This window comes from Globicephala melas, chromosome 7, assembly GCF_963455315.2.
Source record: "Globicephala melas chromosome 7, mGloMel1.2, whole genome shotgun sequence".
In the NCBI taxonomy this organism is placed as follows: Eukaryota; Metazoa; Chordata; class Mammalia; order Artiodactyla; family Delphinidae; genus Globicephala; species Globicephala melas.
In genome coordinates, this window is record NC_083320.1 from 81,698,814 (window position 1) to 81,712,857 (window position 14,044).

Here is a 14,044-nt window from a genome sequence, read left to right on the forward strand (position 1 = left end):
ATGCCTCAATTTCCTCATCAGTAAAACACGTGTAATAATTGTGCTCACCTCAGGGTGGTCTAGAGTCCAGGCTCTTAACCTTTTTTGCAATATTGCCTGTTTAATGTGAGGTAATTAAGGCCAAAAAAAAGGAAATAATTTAATACTACTTCACTTACTAAGAATTACCAAAAGCACAGCTTAAGCTACCAGTAGAATACCTACATTAATGAATTGTGACCATTTATTCAAATTTCTCTAATATCTGAGTTCAACAACATTTATAGGTGCCCATTTTATTAGCAAAGTACAGAATAGCAAAAAGATGGAGTAAATCAAGCCCTCATTTGTAGAATTTCAGGAAAGTCTTAAAAGTAGTTTTACGAGTAACAGATTATTTTATTTTTTTAAAAAGGTAAACAATTTAAAATTTTAATGTATATATAATTTCACAAAGATTCTAAAACATGATTACTAATAGAAGAAGCAGAGAAGGAAAAGGAAAGGAAGCCAAGTTTTAGTAAATGTCCACAACATGCTAGGAATTCATATGCACTCAGTACTCTATCATTTAATAGTCACAACTCTGTGAGAAATGCATCACTATACTAATTTTACAGATAAACTAAAGTTCAGAACCGTAACAGCTCACCAAAGGTTGAATACTACAGTAGTCAGTATATACAACCCGTGTTTAAACCTAGGCATGTCTCTGAAGCTATAAAGGTTGTTCCCTATTTATAAAAAGAGTATAATGGTTACCATTGATCATCTGTGAATACAGTGGTTAGAAGAGTATAGAAACATACTATTAAGTTCAACATTTAATTTTAAGGATAAATTTCATAACCTTTCTTTCCCAAAGTTGTAGGATTTTAACAACAGAAAATGGCATTTGTCTCACTTTTACATTCTTAACAGAAGTTCTTGCACAGGTGCATACAAGCTGTGAGGAAATACTTCCTTAAGTGTGTTCCTCGGAATGTTTTTTCTGGTTGTTAAGATTAAATAAGATAATGTATGTAAAATGCTTAGCACAGTTAGTGGCACAAAGTAAGCACTCAATAAATGTGAGTGATTACTACTGCAGTAAAACAATCCTATTCAGCATTCTTCAATCATGTTTTCTAAACTTTGATGAAGAAACCTTCCTGGAGGTAGAGGGATCATGCCTATTAACTTATCACAGAACTAGGGATCTCTGGAATACACTTTGACAGACAGACAAGTAGAAAGCTGTATAACAGAGGGAACACATCAATCACGGAATAATTCCCAAGTGATGATTCTTCAATTCTGTTTAGAAGGTATGATGACCTCTTAGAGTTATTAGTTACATTTAGTGAACTGTCTTTTCAAACACTAATGAGCTTCCCAAATACTTATGGTCTATGAATCATCAGTAGTTTACTAGACACTGTAGTAAAATAAAGCAATGCTAGTGATACTGTCTCATTTAGAATGTTTTATAAATAAGTAAAAAAGCAAATACATAAGTAAATAAATAAACACTAAACTCAATTCTGTAGTTCTTAATTTTAGATATTAATCTTTTAAAAGTCATACCTGAGAATGCCACAAAGTTCAAGATCACCTGATGAAGGATGATGCATTGGCAGAATTCATCAACCAACAGTAATGTGATGTACCCTGTCTATTCAGCAAATGCTTGCATATATTTTGCCTTTTTCTTATAATTTAACACATTTTGTGATATTTTGGTCTTAATAAAATTCAAGTAACTTATCCATCTTTTTATAATGTTCTTAATACTTGGGGCATTTCTTGAAGTTTTAGTTATTAATTAGATTGTTTATTAATACAGACAGAAACTGGTGTTCAAAGAGGCTTAAAATGTACAAGAAATGAAAATATCTTATTGACAATGTTCTAAGTTAAATGGAAAATAAAATCAAAAGTTAAATTTCTTTAACTTTGTCTTTAAAAGTACTACTCCAAGGGAGATACATCACTATTTTCAAGGCTAACACAGAGGCCTGAAATAGTTAACATAACTTAGTAATTTATAATTACTTCTGACTGTATGAATTACTCTAAAAAAAACCAAAATAAAGTTGGCATTGTATTGTTACCATTTTGCAATTCTGCTTTTCTTAAAAGAAGTTAAAAAAATTTTGTGTTCCAATATGTTGACACAAATATGTCAAGATTGGAACAATTTGTGAATGTGATGTCTTCTACCTTCTCTGTCTTGGTACGCTCCAGACATGACACTGTTTCATACCCAGGTGCCAGTTGAGGGTCCTCTCAAGTTGTCCAACTGAATGTGACAATCATTTCCTATGATCTCTTACAGCAGCCTGATATACTTGCAGACATATTCTTTTTCTTCATTATTCAAACGTAGTCAATCACACCCAGGACATTCTCTTGAGCACATACAGACATCAATTTAATCCCCTTTTTTGCTTTTCTTTTCTAACTTCCACCTAGGTATGTTTAGGGCACAACATAATATTCACTACTTTCCATTGTTAATCTGTGTTAAAGGGGTTTTAGGAGACCTGACCACTACAACAAGATTCTACGGGAAAAAGCGTTATGAGTTTTAAACTGAAATAAAAATGAACTCCTTAACAACCCTTTTATAAGTACAGTTGACTCTTGAACAACAGGGGTTTGAACCACGTGGGTCCACTTATACACAGATTTTCTTCAATAGTAAATACTACAGTACTACACGATCTGTGATTGGCTGAATCCTCCCATACGGAGGAACCGCGGATAATGAGACCAACTATAAATTATACTCAGGTTTTTGACTGCTTTAAGCGTTGGCATCCCTAACCCCCAAGCTGTTCAAGGGTCAACTGTGGTAGTAAGCTTTTGTGTTGAGTATAAAGAATATTAGTCTAAGTTTAAATAGTAACCCTAAGGCTAAGAAAATCTTGGCCTACAACATACTGCAATTTGGCTCCTACATAACTCCTTAGCATCACTTCTTACCATACACTCTCTAGTTCTTAGCTTCTGTCACTCTGACCTTCATTTAATATTAGGTACTATGCTCCCCATCCCCCCATCAGGACCTTTGTACATACTGTTCCTTCCGTCCACAAAACTTTTTTCTGTCTCTTGATCAAGTTAACTCAAATTCATCAAAATTTCAGCTAACTAAACACTTTCTCAAAACAAAAGCTTCCCTTGGTCCCCACTAACTGATTAATTATCCTCCTAAAAGGCCTCATATTAAATACCATGTACCTCTCTACAGCAAATGAAACAGTTTCAACGTGCATTTATTTATGTGATTTGATTACTATCCTTCCCTATTTCTAGGACTTCAGTTTTGAAGAGCAAGATCCATGTCTATTTTTCCTCACGGTTCCAGTGAGCACATAACAGGTGTCAACCTACATTTGTTGAAGGAAGACATCGACTAACTACTGATTAAAAAAAAAAAAAAAGATAAACACCAAGTCAATGACCCCTACATAGATTTAAAAGAAAATATTTCATGACTTTTTGGATGAAACAAAATACAGAGTCATATTTTATAGAACTTGTGAAACTGCCCATTTTTCAGAAAAAAAAAGTTCAGTACATAGTGGTAGGGGGTAGGTGGGATGGTAAGTTACATGATGGGGCCAGCTGGAAACAAATTAAATGCACATAAACCTTATAAAGTAAATGGAGAAAAAGTAAGCTGCATCTTTTTGTTATTTTTAGAATTTATTTATATATAAGATTTATAGTTTCAATTGTGTACTATTTACTACTGATCCTAGAGACCAACCTGAGTATGAATTTTAATTATGAAGGGAAAAAGAAACTCAGTATCCTTGGATAAAATTTTCCTATTTTAAGTATAGTGTTTCATTTCCAATGCATATTCCCAATACATTTGCTTCAGACTCTGACGGATTTTCCAGTCATAATTGCAAACAACTATTCATTGTCTTATTTTTTATGCAAGTTATTTTGTCCCCTATTCCTTTTCTGACCTGCATTCTGGGAAATAAAATTTTAGAAACATAAATGCAAAGTATATTATTTCTAATCACTTTCCTAACTTATCGGGTTATTCTGAATTTTAATCCTAGCTTTCAAACTAGTAAAAATAAGCGTCCCCATCCCCTTATCCCATTGGAAGCTTTGTCTTTACTTGAATTACTCTCTTCTGTGCCAACCTAGCATCTCTCCTCTACCTAAACTCTGATTAACTCATGTCCTCTCAGGAAGGCCACTGTGATTAACTCTACAGAATTCTAATTGCTTCTTTACTCTGCATGTTTACATACTGAGTTTGATGTTATTTTACAAAGGCTCCTGAAGTGTTTTTCAAGTACAAGTTTCAGTCACTTAAAAAAAAAAAAAAAGGACTTAATCTTAAAACCTCCTGTTTTATTTTTGTCTTTATTCAAACCAGTATCTAAATATGGAAAACATCATAAAAATGTTAAGTGACTATGCCATCTGTATTCAGAATGAGCATACAATAATTTGGATCACTGATTAAAATAACAAAAGTCTATCTTAGGCCCATACATTGTATCTTATCTCAGACTGAAACTAATTTACTGTCTACCACTTTAAGACTGACAGTCCCCACCACTGGTTCTCCAGTCTGTATTTTCCCAAGATAGTGAGAAATGCATTTGGCAATAAGAAGCAAAATATTTAAAAATCAGGATAGATTACATCCATTGTTTCTGCCTCAAGTGACTAGGCTTTTCACCCTGTTAGATAAGATTAGATCAGTCTAACAGACTTTATTCTGTATCAAGCTATGATGATTGTTGGCCAATACTCGATTCTCTTCAAGGTAGTCAAGAGATATATTAATGTGACAATTAGGGGCTAGGACTGCAATTTTCCTGGGTCATTCTTTTTCTGAATCCTTTAATACGTAAGTATATTTTTCCATTATAAAATTACTACATGGATATGAGCTTATTCTTAAAAAAAAAAAAAAAATCCCAGTAATACTAAAGTATACAAAACAGGAAGAGTTCTTCAACCTTCCAGCATCCCACATACATACTTTCTATAAACTAAGGATACAATTTGGTACGTATTTTCCAGACCATTTCTTAATGTATTTACAAAAATATAAGGCATATATTTTACACAATTTTTAATTTTATAAATATATATGCAGATATACAAAATTATATGTATGTAAATATATATATTCTTATATGTTGTATGTATATTAACCTGTATGTATTTTTTTTCACACAAATGGGATCATACTGTGCACATTATTTTGTGACTTGGTTTCAACTTAGCTTATCTTACAGATCCTTCCAGGTTTTTAGCCTACAAGTCAAATTTTGCATGGTTGTTGTTAGCGCTTATCTTTAGATACCACAGGTAGTCTTTCCTAACTTTCTACCCTATAATAATCCCAAAATAAAAGGATCATTACTTTCAGTGCCAAGGAAAATGAGAAATACAGCTTTTTCCACTGTAATGTTTCTTAATTAAAAAGCATTTTAGCAAGTTTTCATTCAATTTAATATAATTTTTCATCGTTCCTGAAATGTTTAAATCTCCTTTAAATTTATATTTTAATAAAAAATATATGTATATACATAAAGAATATATACATTTAATAAATCAAGGTCTAAAATTAATAAAAACTAAAATTTAGTTTTATAAAAAGCAAAAGCAATATAAGATAGGAAATTTGCCTACTAATTAGAAAAATTAGACACATACACAATTCATTTTCTGACTCACTGAGGTAAACTGTACAACAGAGAAGCTGCTGAAAAAATATTTTCAGATAATTCTTAACAGCTTAAAAAATTTTAAAAACAGTTTATCAATGTACTTAAACATAGAAACCACAAACAGTATGAGCAGCAGACCAGAAAGGCAACATAAGATTAAATTAAAATATGTATTATGTGGATCTAGTCCCCTCTCATACATACAAAAATACTGTAGTAATGTGATTGCTGCTTTTGTTTTCTAATAGACAAAATATTGTTATAGTCTTCAAACCAGAAACAGGAGTCAAATCAATTGGACAGCAAACTAACACTTAACTAAGAATTTACTAATGTTAAAAAAGCTAAACTGGATCATTTTAATAAGATATGCAATAATATAAGCCGCTAGGTTTTATTATCAAAAACGATTGTTGAAGGAAATGCTATACTAATTCTAGAATGAAAAAAGCTTCATTTTTAGACTTCTATGAAGTAATTAAATGTTAATACTTCCTAAATAAGAAAAAGGAATTCATAAGGAGTGGCATGATTTAGGAAAGCCTATGGCTATACAAAATCATTGCCATTATTACTGGCGGTATTTGCATCTGGTAAGAGCTTTCTGATATATAGTGAACAGAACACTGTAGCTTTAATTGAAGTTTGAATGTTATAAACAGTTAGATGTCTGGCTCTGGCCTGCATTCTAATACCATCAGCAAAACAGAGATGGGAAGCATAAACAAACCTTTTAACTAGATTACAGTCTCTAAAATGGCCAAGAAATCCTTCAGCACAAACTCCTGTGTGACAAATGTGGAAGAAGGAAAATGATTTTAGAATAATGCTAAAAAGCAGCCTCTAAATTTCTGTCATTACTGGAACATGTAATTGATTTCCTAAATATTCTGATGTCGCTTAACATTCAGTAATGGTAAACTTTATATTTACTTTCCAAATAAATAAAAATCCTTTTTACTTTACATAGCAGCTATTTTTTAGATCAGTATATCCCAAGTAAAGAAGCTATTTGAAAATCAATACTTTCTTTTGTTGAAAGTGGAATACTTCCCTCCCCCAACACCAGTGAGCCTAGATTATTATTTTTAGATACTAGTAATATTAAGAATGTATGGATTAAGTTAATTTGTGGTAAACAGATTAGTAGACACTTCTGAACTGGGTGTATAGAAAACAATAGCTTTGAATACATAGAAAAATCACAGAATTTAATTACAACTTCTCTAAGAAAAGGTTATATAGGTCAAGTGAAATAAGGACTCAAATCAGAATTACTCACAACCAACTTTGAATGAAGTATATGCTTTTCACCAGGTATGATATCATTAGTGATTTTCTTTTCTGTTATGTCTAGCTACATTAGAAGATATACCTTAATATATGTTAGGCCTGACTTGCACCTTGTCTCTCTGAAGAGTTATACTGAGTCATTCCAACTTCTAAAATCTTACATGATATAGAAATACCTCAAACAGAGATGCTTAAGAGTTAGAATCTCTACTTTTAACTGAATTACCTTTAGGTTATCTAAGGAGATTATTTAGGATCACAGACTTATTCAATCCCACCAATTATTCAGATTGGTTTAAAAATACGAAATCACATGTTATAAACATTCCTTTCTGAAGAATAATAGATGACACAGAACAGTTCTTTAGCATTTAAAAATATTTCCAAACTCTACAGGTCATAATGCTTTGGCGTAACGTTTATAGGATAATAGAGTCAATGTAAGCATACAGGATGAATTGCATTACTTAGGATGGATATGGAAGTTACTCGATTAATAAAATAGAATTTTAAAAAATTACCCTTTTCTCCTAAAAGCAAAGGATGTTAAAAATCAACTCTGATTAGCTGGATCAAAAAGTATCTTAATTCAGTAGCTGCTTTAAAGAACAACTATATAATAATTTAGGCATATAGAGAATCCAACAAGTTGTCCATTCTTATACTAAAAAAATTTGACTTTAAGCAATACTAAAAAGAGTACATTGAACTTAATCATATATACATGATGTAATAATTATGAAAATATTGTAAGATAGAAGGTCCAGAAAGTATGTATATATACACATCAAAACATTAGGCAATATAAACTCCCCTTTATTTACAGGTTTTCCATTATCAACAGTTATATAAAAATTTTTATAGTAAATATTCACTGGGTCACAAATTGTTGGAACCTCCAAACTTCATGAAACAAGATACTAAATTTAACTCCATGCAAGACAAAGGAAGTTCAATATGTAGAAGGCCTAAATGTCATTTTTGCCATACAAAGAGAAGACTGACTTTATGTATATTTTATTTCAAGTTGCACGCTGGTCTGCATCTATGTTCCTGATAAAGGATTGGATTTTTTGGTTTGTTTTCCTGTCCTTATAAATTTTTAGAAATTTTCCATTGCTCTGTCAATAAGCTATTGGGGCCATAATTTTACTAATGTTTACCAGCATACTTACTGACTGATAAAAACTCTTTATTGTGACTGTTTTTAATTAGAAAGTGTCATGAATTTACTATGATGGAATATTTTGCTGCCACATGAAAAATTCCTTTTTTGTCAGTAACAGGTTTCTTCATTTATAACATGGGGACAATGTTACAAAGTTAACAAGATCACTGTAAGGGCTGACTGAGATTGATAATATTTATCACAGTGCTAGGCACTCATAATAATCGGTAAGTATAATTATTACTAATATAGAAAGTTAAGAATGAATGTAACAGAGATCAGAATTGACTGACCCTCAGAAGTCTATATACCTTCACAAGATAATGTACCAGCAGGGGATCCCCTCCTTTTTAAAAATTGTGAATCTATATTATTCTAAGAGGTATATAAGAGCAAAGGAAATTCAGGAAATCTCTTTCTCTCTAGTATACTTTTAAATTTACTGATGAAAACTTTTTAAACATGCATTTTTCCACCTAACAGTATCCATTTAGTTAATAAAATTTATTTAGGCAGAGACATCAAATAAAGATATGACCAATTTGCCTGTGGAATACAATTAAGGATATGTCTTCACATTAAATTGTAAGGACTTGTAGGCATTGTTTCTCAGATGCCTAGCAGAGTGCCTGACATACAGTACATGCTCAATAAATGTTTAATGAATAATTAAGTACAATCTGTTCTGCACATACATTCAAAATACAGACAAGTTTGCAAAAGTACATAAGCTGGACATAGGCCTTCTGGCTGACCTCCTGGGGTCCCACTGATGACTAGCAATAAATGTTCATATCCATAGAAAACTGGAAAGTTGATAATTGTCTGGGTAAGGACCGAAAAAGCAAAGTCAGGGAAACATGTCACCTAAGTATCAGTTGCTTTATAGAGATAGTAAAAACAGCCTAATCATTCCAGTAACCTATTGTACCAGTTACTCAATGAAATAAAATTTAAATGTATCCTGAACATTTGCTAGTACATTCTTAATTGGAGTTTTTTTATCATCTCTTATTTAAAATAAATCACTTTTGTCAAATTGCATCCTGTACAGAATATGTTTTCACTTTTTATGAGTACTATTTGTTAACAGGATTTAAATTGGCTATTAGAAAAAGTGAGAACCACAGTTAAGATAAAGAAAAAAAATATTCGTGGTAGTGAATAAATTGTAGCAGGAAGGAAAGGAAAATGGAAGAAATTCTACATCTGAGAGTCAAGAAATTCAAATATGCCTAACTCTAATAACAATTATACAAACAAGCAGTAGGGCCTACTGTGTACCGGACACTGTGCTGTAAGGTATATAAATATTAACAAGAAAAAAATCTTTAGTCTTACTTAAGCAGTTCATAAAGCATGAATCACAAGTAAACATTTATAATACAATACGCATTCTTTATATATATATACATATATATCCTTAATACAAGAGTAAGAAGTGTATTCATTGATTAATTGGAAGTGCGGGGGAAAAATAAGCATCAGGGAAAGCTGAAATAATTCTCAAAATAGTAATAATCCAAGATGAGGGAAATCAGTATCTCCTAAAAAAATCAACAACAAATTACTGAATTATAAATGGACAAAATTATGGCTTTAGAGCTATTTGCCTTAATATTCTTAGTATACGCCCCCATATAAAACCCTTAAGTGCCATACACATAACTGTGCACAAGTTTCATTCCTGACAAAAGAATATGAGGTAGTGTAGCACAGTGAATGTCAAGAAACCAGAGTTCTCTGGTCCATGTGCATCCACTTACAGGCCTTGGAACTATGCACAAGTTCCTCAAACTCTCTGAACTTCAGCAATATGGAAAATGAAGAGTTGGATAAAGTGATCTCCAAGATATCACCAAGTTGAAAATTACAATTCTAAAATATATCTTAATACTTAAAAAATAAGCCATAATGAAAATAAACAGACTCCTAAAGGTAAGTCATTATCCAACTTAGAGGAGGTCTGGAATCTTCAAACCATATAGGGTTACCCTGGGGGGTGGTGGATAAGAAATGTTTTCAAAGGAAAACAGAAAGGAAGTAAAGGTATTATAATCAAGCTGTAAATTTTCACTCAGCTGCCTACTAGGAAATTACCACCCCAGTTACCTACACAATTCGCTTTACTTAAGTGATTTCTTCACTAAGTTCTACTTTCCATCTTTTATGTTAAGGTTCCTGAGGTATTAAGGTGAGGACAAGAAATCCTAGGTGGACCTGGAATAGTATTATTGGGAGACAAACTTGAACTTGGCACAGATTTCTCCTTAAGTGCACCAATTACACCTCAGAGAAAGGTAAGAAATTGTTCAAATTTATAACAGAAAGGAGGGAAATAGGACCATGTTGTTTACTGCTACACAGCTTTTTTTCCCCCGGGTGTAAATGTCTACTTTTGCACACAGTTGGTAATTAAAATTTTACAGAACAAGTTTCTACATACGCAATGCTTTTCTGTCAGTAAAATGTAAGTATATGGTGTTTTGGCTTTACCGTCAAGAAAACAAAAAATTAAAAGTATTATCATGTCTTTCAAATATTTATGTCAAATATCCTTCTAGATTTATTTTTCTTCAATCCTTTCTAGTTGATCAAATTGCTGTTTTCACATTGCCAGTCTGATCACAAAATTGCTACTTTACAGCAGAATATTTTTTGCTGACATAAATTATGGGATCAGAGATACCAATGCAGTTTCAAAAAAGGGTGTGTGTGTGTGTGTGTGTGTGTGTGTGTGAGAGAGAGAGAGAGAGAGAGTGAGAGGGAATGTGTGTGTGTGAATGTGTGCATCCATCTTTAAGGAAAGGATAAAGAAATGTACATATGAAACAAAATTCCACTTTGCAATGTAAGCCCTAGTAAAAGGCCTACATCAGAAATATACTTTCTAGCATTTCTGAAATCAAATACAGTACTGAATTTGAAAACCATTCACTAAGAACATACCAAGTAAAAATGAAGAATACTTTTATCAAGACTGTTACTCTATAAAACTAAATTTAGATTTATCTTTCAATTAATATCTCACTACAATGCATATTCTAACTACAACATCATGATTTCTTTGACTCATGAAAACATATTTTAGAAATTTGTCTCCTTTCACATATAGTGAGCAGTTTGGTTCAGTACCCCCAAGAGATAAAAAACTCATCTCAATTTACAACAGTAAATAAATAATTCAGTTAAAACTGAAAGTGGTACCAATCCAGCAAACTATTGATGGAGAGGTTTGGCCTTCCATGAAGCCAGAACAACATAAAAGTTTTCAATGGGGATTACTTGTTCAGACAAGTTACAAAGATTAGAAAAATACCCAGATTAATTATGAAACAGATAATATTTTCATCTTATGTAAAATAAATACCAGGAACGTATATAGGGAGAAACAATACCAGTGGTATTAAAACTTTAAGCATTTTAAGCTTTGAACTTTATATGCTGATATATGAAACATTTAACAAAAAAAGCAATAATACAAGTCAAAACCTAACCAAAGGCCTCTATCAACCAAAAATTTGAAATTTTCTATGCAAGTCAGACAAAACGAAAAAAAGGAAAATTAAACCCAGAAAGCAAAAACCAATCAAGTCTGTTCCAACACTGAAGTCAATATCCAAATCACACAGAACCAAAACGGGTAAAACACTCAGGTCTACAAATGGATAAGCAGTTCCGATACAATCCAGATCCCGACATTTTCCCACTCAGAAACAAATGCAGTGGAGCTTTTCCTAGGGAAAAAGGAAAAAAGCTCTCCAAATGCTTTTTTTAAAGTGACATCTAGAAAGTGTGCCTCTGTCTGTCTCTTTCCCTGGCGCCTCATTGGAGGAAGGAGGGGGTTGTTTTTGTATTCTCCCCCACTGGAGCAAGACACAATCAGATGTTAGCTAGAGGAGAGAAACCACTTTTGACAACAGCAAATAAAAATAAAAAGTGCCCTTCCTACTCTGACAGGATGGGCACCCACCTCACACACCCCTCCCCACTCCAGCCCCTCCTTCACTGCCCCCCCAGCACCACCCCCTCCTCACCCCGGAGCTCCACTGCGTATGTGGTTTGGTGCTACTGTTGCCCCGGAGTTAAAGTCAGAGCCAGAGGAAGGCAATGAAGCCCCCACAGACACACTTACCTTTCCTGCCCCCCACTTTTGAGTGCCTTCCCTGGAGCTGTGGAGGATGACACAAAGGGTAATAAAGGGGGGGGAGTGGAGGGGGAGGAGGAGGCGAAGGAGGAGGAGAGCTGGGGAAGTGGCTGCTCCCGGGTGTAGTGAGATGTCTCCAGCCAGGGCCAAGCAGCAGCAGCAGTAGCAGCAGCAGCAGCAGCAGCAGCAGCAGCAGTAGCAGCAGCAGCAGCAGCAGCAGAGAAGGGTCTGTGTTGCTAAGAGGCTTTTGGTCTCTTTCTCTCCTTTCACGGCCAAAGAGGAGGAGGATGGAGGGGGCTCGGGAGGGAGGCTAGTGGAGGGGTGAGGGGGTAGGAGTCGTGGATGGGGGATTTTTGAAGAAGAAGAAACTCCTTCTCCTTCTCTCTCAGGCTCAATCCCCCTCTCAGGTCTCAGGGCTGGAGGGTGGGGGAAGGAACTCAGCCGCCTTCCCCCCACCCCCCTCAATTCAAGGTTGAAGTGGGGTAAAATTAGTGTCCTGTCCCTTTAAAAATAGAAATAAAAGGTGCCCCCCCTCTGCCACTGCCTCTCTCTTCATCATCAGCTGCTGCTGCTGCTGGGGTCTCTCTGCTTGGGGGGGGGAGGGGGGGTTCGGGTAGAAGAGACGGGAGGCACTCACTGCGCATGTCTCTCTCTGACGGGAGGCTGGTTGGTTGAAGGCAGGAGGAGGGGGAGGGGAGGAAATGAGATGGTTTCCCAGAAGGCTCCGAGGCGATCGCGACCCGGAAGACATTGTAGCGGGGTGGGGGGTGGGGGGTAGAGAGGCGGGGGCGGGGAGTAGGAGGAAGTCGCTACTCTTTAACACCCCCAGTCCCCTCCCCCACCCCTAAGGGAAAGTGGAGAAACGGAAGTGGGCGTGGACGGAGGCGAAAGGAGGTCACGTGTTTGTGAGGGAGGGGGGGCGGGATGGGAGAGGCGGTGCCTGCGCAAGGCATGCCGGGAGTCTTGGTGTAACGTTGGCAGCAGCAGGTGAAGCGGAATAGAGAACGCAGCGAGAGGAGCAAGTGAAGGGATTCCTGCTGTCTCCAGAATCCTGCTCTGCCCTGATAAGGGCAGGCTTTTCCGTGAGAGGTAACATGGCGTAGGCAGGCCTCAGAACGAAAGCCGTGGGCGCCAGTGGCGAAAGGCGAATCGAAAAGGAGAGGACGGAAGGGTGTGGAGACTGGGAATGCGGGAAGGGGGGCAGGCTTGTCTAGGCCTGGCAGGCCAGAAACTAGGCGGGCTCCTTCCGTCTCGTGGCTTCCCTGTGAGCCAGCCGGCGACGAATGCTTGACGAGCGTCTGGCGTCCTGATGAGAGTAGATCTGTGGCAGGTGGTGACTACACCCCGGTGATGGTGAGGAATGTGATGGTCCAGGTGTAAGAGAGGAATGGGATCTCAGGAGCCTCATTAGATGACTCTGGTGACTGCTTCTTCAGCCCAGAGCGGGGCACCTGTCCAGGGAGAGAGACAAGCTGTGTGAATTTTGACAACTTCTGGCATTAGACGCAGTGTTTATATGGGGTGTGAGGACCAGCAGCCCTTACTTGGCTGACCTCCCTGGAATTCTGGAGAGGCTTTGGGGAGGGAGCAAGCTGGGAGTTCTTCAGTGGAACTTCTCTCCTTGTCTTGCCTTGGTGCCGCAACACAACGCCTGTGGCTGTTCTCAGAAGGGCATGTGAGATTGTGTAACCCTTGATAGTGTGTGTCATGGTTGAGAGAGAAGGGACATCATCGAAGTTTCCCTTTCTGTAGTGTAGA

At 35.9% G+C, this 14,044-nt stretch overlaps 2 protein-coding genes across 16 annotated transcripts in view; one reads left to right on the forward strand and one right to left on the reverse strand.

Moving 5' to 3' along the window:
• Positions 1–12,863, reverse strand: part of MBD5 (methyl-CpG binding domain protein 5) — a 407,333-nt gene extending 394,470 nt beyond the window's left edge. For all 11 annotated transcript variants that reach the window (XR_011377588.1, XM_070045989.1, XM_070045986.1 and 8 more), the window contains exon 1: positions 12,275–12,863. The gene's annotated coding sequence lies outside the window, so the exon portion shown is untranslated. The remainder of the gene's footprint in view (positions 1–12,274) is intronic.
• Positions 12,290–14,044, forward strand: part of ORC4 (origin recognition complex subunit 4) — a 95,808-nt gene continuing 94,053 nt past the window's right edge. For 3 of the 5 annotated variants that reach the window (XM_030850186.3, XM_070045995.1, XM_030850189.3), the window contains exon 1: positions 13,242–13,375. The gene's annotated coding sequence lies outside the window, so the exon portion shown is untranslated. Of the gene's footprint in view, positions 12,333–12,392; positions 12,513–13,241; positions 13,376–14,044 lie in introns of those variants that run through there. The other 2 variants (XM_060302470.2, XM_060302469.2) reach the window with 2 other exon arrangements.